The sequence below is a fragment of the Corvus moneduloides genome, chromosome W, assembly GCF_009650955.1.
Source record: "Corvus moneduloides isolate bCorMon1 chromosome W, bCorMon1.pri, whole genome shotgun sequence".
Taxonomy (NCBI): Eukaryota; Metazoa; Chordata; class Aves; order Passeriformes; family Corvidae; genus Corvus; species Corvus moneduloides.
Genome location: NC_045510.1, coordinates 3,756,641 through 3,772,124, shown reverse-complemented (window position 1 = coordinate 3,772,124; position 15,484 = coordinate 3,756,641). Strand labels below are relative to the sequence as shown.

General features: G+C 47.7%; 1 protein-coding gene across 2 annotated transcripts in view; it reads right to left on the bottom strand.

Moving 5' to 3' along the window:
- Nucleotides 1–15,484, bottom strand: part of LOC116437397 (CBP80/20-dependent translation initiation factor-like) — a 484,652-nt gene that overhangs the window by 179,074 nt on the left and 290,094 nt on the right. The gene's annotated exons all lie outside the window — the stretch shown is intronic.

The window sequence follows — 15,484 nt, the reverse complement described above, 5'->3', positions numbered from 1 at the left end:
GCATTTCCTAGTTGTGTTACTGAATAATTGGTAAGAAAGTGAAAATAATGTACGTTTTTAGTAACTATTGGTAAAAATATCTTTAAAAGGCTGTGTAAATCTTGATAATGAGACTCACTCCTACTTTTCCTCCTTCTATGCTGTACCTGGGTCACGCTAAGTGGCTCTATTCCTCTGATAAGACTTAATAAACAACTATCTGGAAGCATTGAAACTAAAAGAAAAGTCTCAGTTTATCTCTCAAACTCCTTGCAAGGACTTTCAGCAGATTCTCTCCCATCAGGAGAGACTTGATTTACGGCACGGTAAAGTGTCAATAATGATGGCATGGATCAGTGGTTGGATGATCCTGCTTCAGGTTGAGATAGAGCAAGGGCTTACCATGTTACCCCCAATGCCAAAGGACAATGTGTGGCTGACCCTTGTCTACACCCTGAATCAATCATCCTTATGCCTATCTCTTACGACCCCACAATCGCCTTTTCACATGTTTGGTTGGTGTACCAGTTGAACCTTCTGTAATAATTCAGGAGGCCAATAGCCGTGTTCCTAAAATTGCTTGTCGTAATACCATGAAAAAGTGTCTTCGGGACATTGATGTATGGGTTGTTGCACTCCCTACCACCTTTGAGCCACAAGAAATAGATATTCTGGGATCAATAAGGGCACCAGCGTGTGTCTTTTTTAACTACACATGGACTTGGTGCTGGGATAACCCACGTTGTCCCAGTACTCAAGACGTGTCACCTGAAAATCCTGTATTTCAGAATGCTTCAGCTTGGTGTGATTGGACAGTTCTAAATCGAGATGGTGTTACATACTACCAAGCAGCTTCAGACCACACACCGCGTAAATTGCCTCGAGGAGTGCTCTTGATTTGCGGAGATTGCACGTGGCCTGCAATGCCCTTTCATGCTGTTGGCGGACCATGTACTATTGGCCGCCTGATTATGCTCGCTCCAAATTTAACTACGATTGCAAATCACACGCATGCAACTCGTAGCAAACAGTCCTTGCATTCTTTTGCAAGTGGCTGCAATGACACCCTTGATTTCTGAAATTTGGAAAAACGTGTTTTATCTTCTCTTTTTGTCCCAAGGGTGGTGGCAGCAAAGGCCCTGGGATTGCTGAATAACTTAGGTTGCTGTCTTGCTAAACAGGCTAGTGCTACTTCGCTTGCTTCATCAGGATTGTTAACTGATGTAGATTCTATTAGACACGCTACTTTGCAAAATTGAGCTGCCATTGATTTTTGCTGTTAGTACATGGGCATGGTTGTGAAGAATTCGATGGCATGTGTTGCATGAATGTAAGAGCTTTGGGGTGGGTCGGACGGTCGGGAAGGACGGATCTCTGAAGTCAGATCTTGGAACACATGCGGTTTATTGCAAAGGGCATGGGTATAGGGGCACTGCTTAGGGCTGCAGCTGGCAGCTCTGAGCAGGCCCAAGAGAGCAAGAGAGTAAGCGGGTAAGAGAGAGCGAGAGGAATGAGAGTGAAGAAGAAGTGATGAGAATAGAATGGAAAGGTGAAGTCCTGGTTACAATACAATAAATCATCTTCTGTACTGAATATTCTAATTGTCACTAACCAATCTAATACAAGATACAAATCCTATAGCATTTACATACAGCCTATAAGAGTTCTTATATTACCATAGAGTGTTACATCTTAACTTCTAAAAACTACTCTTTGGACCCCTTCTGCTGAGCTAGTAGGGTCTGCTCTGACCCTTGGACCTGCCTGCAAGCAGAGGGTATTGTTCAATCAAGAGGGGATAACCTTCAGTTGGCCATACCATTGTTTTCCAGTTGTTCAGTAACTAAGACTTGGTATTTCAAAAGTGGCTTTCATTTTGATGTCGCCTGTAGTTTTCATATTCCCAAAATCTTTTGTCAGGCAATCATATTTATAAGGCTTTCCTGTTTCATCTTCCCCAACACATGAATCTCTCTGACCACTCTAAATCGGTGTTTGCTAATATCAAAGAACTACAAATAAGTGTTTCAAAGTTAAGAGAGGAGAGTGAATCTAATTGGTTCAATGTTCTGCTTGGTAATTGGCAATTTACCAGATGGATCAAAAATCTCCTGAAAATGGGATGTTTGATTGTGATTGCCATCTTTGTCATTTTACCCCTTGTGCTGTGTTTATTGTCCTTTCTGCAAAGGGCCCTGCAGAGGACCATAAACGCCGAATTTATGGTTGAAAACAAAAAAAGGGGAACTGTGCGAATTAACAGCAGGTCAGCAAGCCTGTGTGGTTCTGACATTGATCTTGGCACAACACATTTATACCCGTGAGAAACAGAGGCAAGAAATCTAAAAAATACAGAGAGAGAACAGCAACAAACTTGCACCTGGTGTTTTTCTGAACGTTTAGAATGCTTAGGATGCTTATGCTGCATAGAACCAATAATGATATATTATAGTTACATAATAGCCAATAAGTCTATTGTAGTAGTTGAGTGACCAATGGATAAGTGACATGAATGATAAACATACAAAAGTCTATAAATGACACTGGCTTCATAGAATAAATGGGGGTTTTGCCTGGAACTGTTCTGGGATCTGTATGTGTCATGCCCATCTCAACAGTGACAGGTCAACTGCTGCGATCCCCCTGTCACCCCAGCAATAGAAACGGGTTCTGCCCCCACATGTCCCGATGGCCTTAGCATACACTGAGCACCAGTATCAACCAAAACTTCGTATTTCTGTGGCTCTGATGTGCCAGGCCATCAGATCCATACAGTCCAAAAGACACGATTCTCCCATGCCTCTACCTGGCTAGAGCCAGGACCCCTCTAGTCCTGCCTATCATTCCCTCCCTGGGCATATATTATGGAGGTTCCTTCAAGGGATTCAGACGCATCATCCTCCCTTCTGTTACACCTGGCAGCTTGGTCACACGAGGCTGAGGCTGCCTTCACTTTAGCAGAACTCCCTCGGTTAGTGTTTTCCTCCTTGAGTTGACGCAGGACAGAAGTGGGTTTTCCATCCCACCTTCTCATATCTTCCCCATGGTCACACAGGAAGAACCACAGGTCAGCTCTTGGAGTGTACTCCTCCCTAGCTGGGGGACGTCAGGCTCTGACATTGGGGCTTGTGACTCACACTGGAGCCACATGGGAACTGTTCTTCCTCACCTCCTCCATCACCTCCTCCCTAATCTCCTCTTTGAGGCTCTTAACCACAGCAGAGACATGAGCCTGCATTGGGCCACTGACCATGCTCTCATAATTCCTGAGCTTGTTGGCTACGGAACTGTGTCTCTCTGTTGTCCTCGGCATTATTCTTTCCAATGAAGGTGATGTATTGGGATGGCCCTAGATTTGCCAGGTTCCACAACATCTGCCCTGTGCACCTGACCTTGTCATAGTCATTACCGTGCTGTCCATCCCTTCCAAAGAGCACCTGTATTACTACCACTTCTCTCAGCTGTTGGATCCCTTCCTCAATGGTCTTCCAGTGCATTCTATGATGGTATTCCTGCATTGTTTCTCTGTGAACAAACCTCTCTCTTACAGTCATTAAAAGTCACTCCCAGAGAGAAAGGGGCCCTGGCTCCCTCACAAATATCTGATCCACACCTGGGTCCTGGGTCAAGGATCCCAAATACCTTGGCTTGCCACTATCCAGTTGCACACCTGGACCCATAAGGTCCCAAACCCAAAGTAACCAGGTCGAATAAGCCTCATGCCCCCATTGCACAATGTCTTCACACAGATTACGGAGACTGTCGTACGACAGGGACTCGGTGATGATTTCAGGTTCCAGCTTCCCTGCTGATTGTGAGGGGCCTGGTACCTCATCATCATTAGCTGGGCGCACTGATTTGGCCTTATACTTCCTCCTCTGCACAGGGGGACTGCTGCTGGCTGTGGCTGCCCTTGCGGTTCATCTGAAATCTGGATGGTTGTAATGTCTGTGGGTTCCACTGCTGCACCATCAGACTCTCCCTCTTTAAGGCAGGGAGAGGGTTTCCCACCAGCTGGGGAAGTGTATTCCCTCAGCATCTGGCACATCTCACGCATCTCCTTCACCAGTACCCCCACCCAATCCAGGTGGTTAATTTCTGAGGTGGGCTGTGGGGCAGTGTCAGGCTCTGTGGCAGCATCCCTAGTCTGGGGTAGGTGTCAGGGTGGTTATCCAAGTCAATCTCACCTTATCTCTGAACGCTAAATAGAATGGGCCTATCAGCAACACATGGTTAGCATCTAGAAGTAATTTGAACCCTTTGAAAACTGGTGGGGTTGGCCCAAAGAAATGGGTGAAGGGTCAGAGTAAACCTTCAGAACACTTGTCCTCCTCCCATCTCTCCTCTCTTCTCCCACTGACAACGCAAAAAGACAACACTTGGGACTTTTCCAGTCAGTTTACCACATCTATAATAACCTTCCTTCAGTTCACGTAGGGAGAGGAGTCTCTCTTGCTCATGCTATGGAGACATCTCCACAAGAAACAGTTCTCTCATGGCTTCAATGTCAGAGCAAGACAGCCACCTGGGTTGGTTCTCTGCTCACATGTGAAAGTCCCTTCCCTTGACTTACAGCTTTCCCCACAACGGCTTTTGAGGGTTCAACCTTTAGCTAATGGGGTACCATTTTAAGGATGAGCTGTTCAAAAGCAAAGGTTCTCTTCATCTATCTCTGGGATCATCTTCATTTCTGGGAAGAGAGGTCTTCTTCCCTGGGAGCAAGGGTCTTCATCAATTTCATCTCTCTCTCTTCAAGCTTCTCACCAGATCACAGCTACTTCAACATTTGTTTATTTCAGCACAGGTACCTTTTCTCATGGTTGCGGTTTGAATGCTTCACCCCCCCGCAAATGCTTTTCATGAAATTACAAAGGGTACCCTGATGTATCATATGGATGCTAAAAAAGCTGGCAGAGAAATTCTCCCAGCTTTTTACAGCCACTTGTGAAAGTCTCCTTTCTCACGCAAACTAGCTGGGAAAACGGTTTGCTGTTTTGTAAACTATATTGCAGGTGCAAGCTGTTTGTGTCTTGTTTTCCACACTGGGAAAAATATTTTGTAAATGGGTGTTATAGCGTTCAGCCAATCACTCTGGGAGGTTGTCATAGGTTAGCAAGTAGAGTCCCGGAAGGGATGTCCTTGCTAAGGGGTGCTTACAGCTTCCTCTGGGAACTGATAGAACCTATCAGCTGGCCAGTTTGAATATGGACAATTCTCTAAGCCACTTAAAGTTGTGACCGCCTCTGTGATCCACATTTAAGAATAGACAAACTCCCCCTCCAAGCTCTTTCTTGTTTCCGGTGCTGGGACAGGTGGCTGCGGGCCCCGTGTGGGGGCCAGTGGGCCCGGCCAGGCCCTGCTTGGGCCAGGCCGGGCCGGGCCACTGCCATCCTGGAGCCGATGGACCTGTTCCAGCCGTGGAACCCCCCCCACTGCCTTGCTGTGGGCAGCTGGAGCGGCTTGGCTCTCCCCCCTCTCCACTGCGATAAGAAAAATTCAACATTCCAGCTGCAAAGCTGCAAGCCCAAGGTGAGATTAACCCTTTTTATTGCTCTGAAGAGCTGAAAACCTGAGGGAAGAGAGAGAGGAGATGCTTAAAGCTGAAATTCTGTTGTGAAGCTATGATATATCAGAGTATCCTGTTGTAATTTCATGAAGATATGGGGGGTGGAGCGTTCAACTCGTAAGCAAAAGCACCTGCGCTGAGATAGGCAGATGTTGACGCAGCTGTAATTTCATGAGAAGTTTGGACAGGGAGAGATGGACCAGATGAGGACTTTTGCTCCAAACGGGAAAGGAGAAAACCTCAGTTCCTAGAGATGGACCAGATGAAGACCCTTTGCTCCCAGGGAAGGAGAAGGGCCTCTGTTTTTGTTTCTGAACGGCTCAACCTTAAAATTGTACCCCAAAAACCTTCAAGAGTGGACCCTCGAAAGCAGTTGCGGGAAAAGCTGCAAGTCGGGGGAAGGGACTCGCATGCGAGCAGAGACTCCTCTTCCTAAATGGACTGAACAATATTTGGAAGTGGGCGGCTGTCTAGTTGTGATACTGTTTTCATAGCATGAGCAAGAAGAGACTTCTCTTTCTAAATGGACTGAACAAGGTTATTATGGAAGTGGTAAACAGACTGAACATCTTAAGGGTTGTCTTTTTACATTGTCAGTGGGAGAAGGGAGGAAGGTGGGGGGAGGAGGAGAGTTCCGAAGGTGGTATATTTTTTTTTTTCTTCCCTTCTTTTAGGTCTGTTAATAAACTTCTTTATATCCTTCAAGTCTGGTGTCTGCTTTGAATTACTCCTAATTCTTATCTCACAGCAGATGAACAGTAATGAGTATTTTGGACCAAACCACTATAGAGGTAGATGGTGTCCTGGGTTGCAGTGTATTCCATTACCATCCTCAGGAGCTGTTGAAATCAGGTGGGGCAGTGTTTCCTTGCCTCCTCCCCCCAGACTATCTTTCTGTTAATTGCCCATCATTGTCCTGCCGCATGACTCAGAGATAACTCCCTCCAGACTATCTTCTGTTAATGAGCCTAATCAACACTTGGACTCATGATTCATTACTCCATTGTGAGATGCTCCACCCAGAGGGAGGAACCAGGCATCCCATCGTGGATATAATCTGGGACTCTGAACACCAGAGACAACCTTTCCACTGGATTTCCAGAGGACAGGAGTTACACAGCCACCACTGGACTTTCTGAGGAAGAGCAGACCCCTTTACTACAGGATCACTGCTTCAGAGGACTGCAGCCACCATTCTACCAGACTGCTACCACCACCGTGCCTAACAGGGACTCAGGTTGTATCTTGACTCTGTCAGTTTGAACCAGTGTTTTCTTTTATTTTTTTTTTCCTTTTCTTTAATTTCCCCATTAAATTGTTATTCTGACTTGGTGCCTCCCACTGGTTTGTTTTCAAACTAGTACAGATGGTCAAGCACCCAATGATGCTGTACCACTCTTGAGAACAAAGCTATATAAATGAGTCTGTAATTAATAAATAATCAATTTTATCCTGGACTTCTGTGTCGTTCTTCATGCCGTCCCTGCGGACAACAGCAACAGTATCATAGTTCATCGCTATAGCTTTACAAAAGAATTTCAGCTTCTAGGTTGAAGCATTTCCTCTTTCTCCTCTCTCTGGGCTTCAGCTCTTCCTTCTTCACTGACTTTGGTATCTCTGTGGTGTTTTCTTCACATGCCTTCACCTTTCCCTTTCCTTTGACTCGGGAGAGGATTGATGTCAGTAGGTTTCATCTGTTCTGGAGAATTTTACAGCACTAAAAGAGTTAATCTCACTCTGGCCTTGCAGCTGGAATTCACCTCTCGCTGTTGGTCACGTAATCTCTGCTGGGCAGCAGCTGGAACTCATTTTGGTGTAGCATTGTGGATACAAAAATGCTGTTAGCAAGGAATTTTCCTGCTGCTTTCTAAGCTGTGAGATACTTTTCTGTCTCGCAGAAAATAATAGCAGAAGTTCTATAAACTATGAACACCTGTGACCTTGTAGAACTATGTTTATGGTACAGTAGAAAAATATTTTGACAATGGATGTTTAGGATTTCTAGCCAATCCACCCAGGAGGTGGCTGATCCTTTGTCCAATTAGACTATGAAGAAAAAAGTCTATAAAAGAGTTTGTAAAATAATTAAATCAATCAATCTTGCTGCACAATTCCTGCCTGTTGGATCTTTTCTCCTCCTCCCTACGGCTGAGGGTTGCAGTAATATTTGGTGCATGCCGACGTGATCTGCACGCTGCGACGTGTCCTGCAAGCTGCGAGCCAAGCCGAATTTCTTTAGAGGTACGCTGTTCCCTTTTCCCCCCTGGACCGGGATGTCCGACAGGACTGAAAAAATGGCGAACAGCGGCTTAAAAACCGACGCTGTGTAAACGGTCTGGAAAGGTGTTTTAAGTATAATGCGCACCTCCATTCCTGAAAATTCACTTTGTGAGTTATTAGACTGGGCTGCCCTGCATGGCATTTCCCTGGACAGAGACACCGCCCTGGATTGTGGGCTGTGGCAGGAGATGGGCTGTGCTATCCGGCGCAACCTTCCATCTGGGGATCCGTCAGTGCTAGAATTATTACACACATGGCGGTTTTTATTTAACCTGCTGATAGACCTTGACTGTAGCAGTAAAGCTGGCTTCCTGCCTCAGTGGAATGTGAAGGAGAGACATCCAAAAAATCCACCCTGGCTCCACGGGTGGAGCATGCCCTGGAGCCTGCACCAGGTCACCCTGTGCAGTCGCAGGACTCCGCACCCCCCAAGGACCCCGCACTAGCAGAGCAACTGGCGGGGGTGTTGGGGCAGCAGGAGGGCGCACAGCCTGCCTTACCATTTGGCTCAGTGGCGGCCACTGCTTTTCCGGGGCCGCAGTATAGTGGTCTGGCATCTTGGACGGCGATGGTGGCTCCTAGCCCGTCTGCGCAAGCGCCTGCCGCACCGAGGATACCTGGATGGACCTTTTTGGCCAGCATAGCCCCGGACAATACTGCGCATGCATCTACTGCACCGAGAATGCCCGGATGCGGGCCATTGCTCTCTCTGGTGCCGGACTGTTCTGCGCAGTTTCAAAACCGAGCAATCGACCTTCTAATACAGCATCTGCCTTTGTTGACAGAATTGCCAAATATCTCACGACAGCTATCGGAACTGCCAAATATATCACGGCAGCTATCGGAACTGCTTAGCTTGCAAAAGCAGCTGCTGCAGCTGCCGGAGACATCCGCGCCGCCCGCGAGAGACGCGGCTCCAAACCCGGAAGTGGCGTGGCCAGTGGGGAACCCGAAAGTGGTGGGGCCAGGGGCTCCCAACCCAGAACCCGCCGCAGCAGCAATCCCTGCGTTACCCGCCGGCACGGCACAGGCACTCCAGCTGCCAGTGGAGCCGAGACCAGCGACAGAAGCGGCTCCGGGGGCGACCACGGTGCAGGAGGTAGCAGTGGCTCTAGATGCTGCCGCAGCACAGGAGACAGCAGCGGCTCCAGGCGTGACAGCAGCACCAGACACAGCTGCGGCAGCTCCAGTGCCGAGTTGGTTGAAAACGGATGAGACCGCATCCCGAAAAGTAGCTGCAGTTCAAACCGCGGCACAGCCAACTGCAGCGTCTGCTGTCAGTTTCTCTTCTGGTCAGCTCATTCCTCCCCACCCACCTCTGTTTGCTCACGGCACCTCAAAGTTGCCTTTAACCCATGATTCATCGTCGGGCAGTGAGGCAGAGGAGGCTTTGGTCCCAGGTCGTAAAGCGGCTGTAGCCAGGCGGCGAAAGAAAAGGCTGCTCCGGTATCGTCCTCGGACCTTTCCGGACTGCACTGTGACAGTGCGTCCAACCCACTACAATAGTTTCTTGGAGTCAGTTAGGATGCGGGCTTTGGAGGAGGGTGACTGGAAGTTATTGGAAACACTTGGGATGCCAAAGAGATTTGAGGATTCTGGGAGCAATCAGGAAGCTGTTACACTGCATCCTGAGGCTGTGCCAGTAGTTCAGGATGGTAGTGACGCCCTGAAAGGGGAGATCCAAGCTTTCCCAGTGTATAAGGCTCTCCCAAATTCAGGCCAGCATGATAACCATGAGGTAATTACTTGGAAGGTTGCCCAGGATCTACAAACCAAGGTGGCACAACATGGGCTCGGTTCTGCTGAGGTTATGCAAATAATAAGGGTGATAAATACAGATTTTCTTGCTCCATTAGATATCAGACATTTAGGTCAAATCCTATTTCAACCTGTACAATGTGCAGTTTTTGAGACTACCTGGAGAAAGCTGGTGGACAAGACTGCATTAGGGAATATGCAGCTCCCTGCTGACGATCCTAGATGTGCAGTGGGGATGGATGCTTTGATGGGGACTGGTCCCTTCTCTGATCCCAGCCTACAGGGTACCTTTCCCTCTAGCATCCTGCAGCAAGCTCAACAGGTCGGCACGGCTGCCCTGTTGAAAACCATAGAGCTGTCTGCTCCTAGAAAGCGATATCCTGAAATAATTCAAGGGAGATCAGAGTCATTCCTCTCTTTTGTGGAAAAAGTCGCTGCTTCTCTTGAGAAGCAGGTTGACGATAACAGGTTAAGGCTCTTGTTAAGGCAGTTAGACAGAGATAACGCAAAAGAGGAGTGCAGAAAAATCATAGATGCCTTACAAGGAGAAGCTGAGCTCACAGACATGGTCAAGGCCTGCTCTAAGGTGGGATCTGGGAACCAAAAAGGTCTGCTTTGACTGCGTTCCTGCAGCCTGTTCACGCATCTTCTGATCGTGAACCAAAGCAACCCAAACATGCGAACAAATGGAAGCGGCCTGAGCCGAGCCAAAAAGAGAACACAGTGATCCCCCAGTGCAAGAGGTGTGGCAGGCCAGGGCATTGCTCGGGCTATTGCAGATCTCTGATTCATGCCAACGGTTGGACGTTGTCGGGAAACTTCCGCCGGGGTGCAAGGAGGGGGAATTGCTCTCCGATGCAGTCGCTCCCCCAGAGAGTGGCACAGGTACAGGCACAGGCCTACTCAGCCACCCTAGAGACAGCACCCAGGGATCAGATGGTTTTGACATACACACCGCAGCCGCAGTCATCTTAGACTCTAGTGGTATTTATAAGGTTCCCTTGGATGCATATGGACCCTTAGCCCAGGGATCCAGTGCGATACTGGTGGGAAAACCTGACATTGCCCATCAAGGAATCTTAGTGCACTCAGGAGTTATTGACGCTGACTTTAAAGGTCAGATTTGCTCTATGGTCTCCATGAAAAAACCCCCTGTAACTATTCCTGAAAAGACCTGCCTTGCTAAATTAGTGCCTTTTAAGTCTTGTGTCCCCAGGATAGAACAACAAACTCACGAAGATAATGGCAGTGGATCTACAGGACTTCTGCAGGCCTTCTGGACTGCAGACATCTCTGACCAAAGGCCACAGATGACATGTACCCTGATCCTGCCGAATGCCTGTCCACCCCAGATTCAGCTTCGAGGTTTGATTGATATGGGTGCTGATGTAACTAACATCTCCTTCTCTGCGTGGCCTCTCTCATGGCCTCTAGCCCCTGTGGGATCGGCCATCGCAGGATTAGGAGGAACCACACAGAGCTATTTAAGAGAATGGCCTATGGTGGTGAAGGACTCAGAGGGGCACACAGCTACAATTAGGCCTTATGTTACTACCACTTCCCTTAACCTTTGGGGATGGGACATGTTGGCAACTTGGGGGGTACGGATTGGGACAAATTTTTAGCAGGGGTCACTGTGCGTAAGGGTGCACAGTATCCTACACTGCCTTTGCAGTGGTTGACTAACACACCAATCCGAGTCAGGCTCTGCTTAGTTGAATTAAAGGCTGTTACCATGGCTTTTCAATGATTCTCACAGGAACCTTTGAATTTGGTTACTGAAGCCAACTAGAAAAAACTTTGTATGCAATCAATCACCTTACAGTGCCACAAAATTAAAATAATCCTGTTATTCTGAATCATTTTTTCTTATTGCAGTCTTCAGGTGAGACACAACTGCCCCGGGCAAAAGTCTGGGTGTGGAATTTACTCACTAACCAGTGGGAAGGCCCTCATGAGCTTATCGTTTGGGGTCGTGGGTATGCTTGCATTTCCACAGATACTGGGGTACGGTGGCTACCTGCAAAATGTGTTCTCCCTGACCTGCAGCACCAGAGGCAGAACAGGTGACCTCCAAATGATGACCAGAACGCCAACCATCCAAATGGCGACCAGAATGTAGATCATCAGCCTAATGACTCTTCTGATGATGACCAAGATGTCAACCATCAGGCAGATGGTCCTTCCACAAGCAGAGACTGAACTTTAAATTTCTTGTTATGGAGTCAGATAGTTAAAGCCTTAAGGACATATTTAGAATGAATAACTGATGTAAATATCTATTTAGGATTGATAGTAGAATTGTTATCTTAAAAAACAAAAAGGGGGAATTGTAGGTACAAAAATGCTGCTAGCAAGGAATTTTCCTGCTGCTTTCTAAGCCGTGGGATACTTTTCTCTCTCATGAAGAGATTAGCAGAAGTTCTATAAACTATGAACACCTGTGACCTTGTAGAACTATGTTTATGGTACAGTAGAAAAATATTTTGACAATGGATGTTTAGGATTTCTAGCCAATCCACCCAGGAGGTGGCTGATCCTTTGTCCAATTAGACTATGAAGAAAAAAGTCTATAAAAGAGTTTGTAAAATAATTAAATCAATCAATCTTGCTGCACAATTCCTGCCTGTTGGATCTTTTCTCCTCCTCCCTACGGCTGAGGGTTGCAGTAATATAGCATTTCATTTCAGTGGCTGCACGGTGGGGGGGAGGGCCTGGCTGAGCTGCGCCATGGGCCAGCCCGCACGGAGCAGGGCCGTGGATGGAGCAGGGCCACATGGCTCTGGGGTGGCTGTCTCCCGGCTGGCCCAGGCCCATGCTGCCATGCCGAGGGCCGACCCAGCGGGGCCACATCGAGCAGGGCCTGGCCCGGCCCCACCGGGCCACACCGCCCCCCCCCCCAGTTACCTGTCCAAAAGCTGGAAGCAAGAGAGCTTTCCCGGGGTTTGTTGGTTCTTAAATGTGGATCACAGAGGCGTGTCAAGCTTCTTAAATGGCTTAACAGAGTTGTCAATATTCAAATTAGCCAGCTGATTTGTTCCGTCGGGTCTGGAGGAAGCTGTCAGCACCTCCTTGCAAAAGAATCACTTTCATGGCTGATGGAGTTCTCTTTAACTAAAACCCAATCTGTGCTAAACCAAGACATCCCCTCACCTTTTTTTCTGGTGTTATCACTTGCAACCCCCTCCCAGCCAGGGCCATTTCAATGGAATGTTGTGACACCCAGCTACATCTTTGTTTTCTTAAGTATCGGTAGTTATTGTTTCCTAGAAACTTATGGGACAAAATTCCATGAGGGAAAGAAACAAAAGGAAAAATCCTCACTCCCAGCACAACCACAGAAACCTCCTTGAAGAACTTTGGACTGAAAGTCAAACTGCTGAGATTAGATAAAGGGAAAACCCATTCTTCAATCAGCTCAGGCCTGGGGAGAAACAAACAAGTAAACAAGGAAAAAAATGCGAGCCAAACCCAGCAGCCATGCTAAGAATCATCTCTGGCTTGCTTCGGGTGAGGGAGGCCACAGCCCACAGCCCCATTTTGCTGGGAGCAGGTTTGCACAGATTTCCCCCCTAGCCGAGGTGGGGGGAGGAAGATTCAGTGTGTCGTAACCTCTGCTCAGGGGCAGTGAACCCATCCTCCCTTACACAAACTGGCTATGGAACCCCCAACCCCAGGAAGGCTACATCCATGGGACATTCACATGAGGAGCAACTGAGGGGGTGCCTTAATCCATCAATGGCCCCCCAAAATGCCCCCCCCGAGTAATTCCTGAAGCCTCGCACCACAGGACTGCACGTGATGCAACAAATCCAGACTCTGTTGTAAGAGATAATGGCTACTCCTCTCCCCCATGGAGGTGCCTGGGTTTTCTTACCTAGCCTGAGCATATATTAACCCATCTGATTCTATGCTTTTCGGGGGGGACCATCACCACCAAGAAGACCAGCTGGAGAGGATCAACGGAACATCTTTGGGATCCACGGATGGTGATATTTTCTTTATTCTGCTCTGTCAGTCTCTTTCTGTCCCCCCACCTATTTTCTATTTATTTCTTTCTTTCCCTCCCTCTGTCTCTCTCTCTCGCTCTCATATTTACTATCAAATAAAACCCATACTACTGACATTGGCATATGGTCTCATTTGCACCTTAATTTGGGCAGAGGCATTTTTATGAACTTTAATAGCCATATCATGACACCTTGAAAGGCAGTCTCATGGGTGATGAGGTTCACACATATGAAGATCTGGTGGCCACAAGTTCATTGCAAGATCTGCAGTGGGGGAAGGTCCAACCATAGCCCCTTCCCTCCTTTCTGCCTTGGTTTTCTCCCAAGGAAATGGGGAATGCTGAGAGCAGCCCTTTGCCAAAAAGTATTTTGAGGTTGATGGACAACAAAACACTGCAGCATTGTTTCATCTCTGGCTGTCTTCCCTGGGGGCAGCTTTTGCATTGCTTCCCCATAACCCTTCCTACAGCTGATTGACCCAACAGCACCTTATGTTTGATGAGGACTTTCATGCCAAGTTGGTTAAAAAGAAATAAGTAACATAATTAGCTACCAAAGCAACACCAATACAACCAAGGTGATCAAGGTGCCATGGGCAGAAGGCCACAAAAGTGATTAGAGGGCTGGAGCACCTCTCCTATGAGAAAAGACTAAGAGGGCTGGGGTTGTTTAGCCTGGAGAATGCTCTGAGGAGACCTTATTTACCTTTGACACTGTCTCCCACAGTAAACTCCTGGAAAAGCTGGCAGCCCACAGCTTGGACAGGAGCACTCTTCGCTGGGTCAGGAACTGGCTGGATGGTCAGGCCTGGAGAGTGATACTGAATGGTGCAGCATCCAGCTGGTGGCCAGTCACCAGTGGTGTCCCTCAGGGGTCTGTACTGGGACCAGTTTTGTTCAATATTTTTATTGATGACATGGATGAGGGTATTGAGTCCTTCATTAGTAAATTTGCAGATGACACTAAGCTGGGAGTGTGTGTAGATCTATTGGAAGGTGGGAGGGCTCTGCAGAGAGACTTGGATCGGTTGGATGGATGGGCAGAGTCCAACAGGATGAAGTTTAATAAGTCTAAGTGCCGAGTTCTGCATTTTGGCCACAAAAATCCCCTACAACATTACAAACTGGGGACAGTGTGGCTGGACAGTGTCCAGGTGGAAAGGGACCTGGGGGTGCTGATCGACAGCCGACTGAATATGAGCCAGCAGTGTGCATTGATGGCCAAGAAGGCCAACGGCATCCTGGCCCGCATTAGGAACTGTGTGACCAGCAGGAACAGGGAGGTCATTCTTCCCCTGTACTCGGCACTGGTGAGGCTGCACCTTGAGTACTGTGTCCAGTTCTGGGCCCCTCAGTTTAGGAAGGACATTGAGATGCTTAAGCGTGTCCAGAGGAGTGCAACAAGGTTGGTGAGGGTCTTGGAACACAAGCCCTATGAGGAATGATTGAGGGAACTAGGGTTGTTTATCCTGGAGAAAAGGATACTTAGAGGTGACCTTATTGCTCTCTACAACTTCCTGAAAGGAGGTTGTAGACAAGTGGGGGTTGGTCTCTTCCACCAGGCAGCAACTGACAGAACAAGAGTATTAAAAAAAATGCCCTAGGGTATATTACCCTGTCCCGCAGCTGCAGGGAGGAGGAGAGAAGATCCAGCAGGCAGGAATTGTGCGGCAAGATTGATTGATTTAATTATTTTACAAACTCTTTTATAGACTTTTTTCTTCATAGTCTAATTGGACAAAGGATCAGCCACCCCTTGGGGTGATTGGCTAAAATCCTAAAACATCCATTGTCAAAATATTTTTCTACTATACCATAAACAAGACTTTTCAAGGTTGCAGGTGGCTTCGTTGTTTACATAACTCTGCTACCTCTTCTGTGAGAGAGAAAAG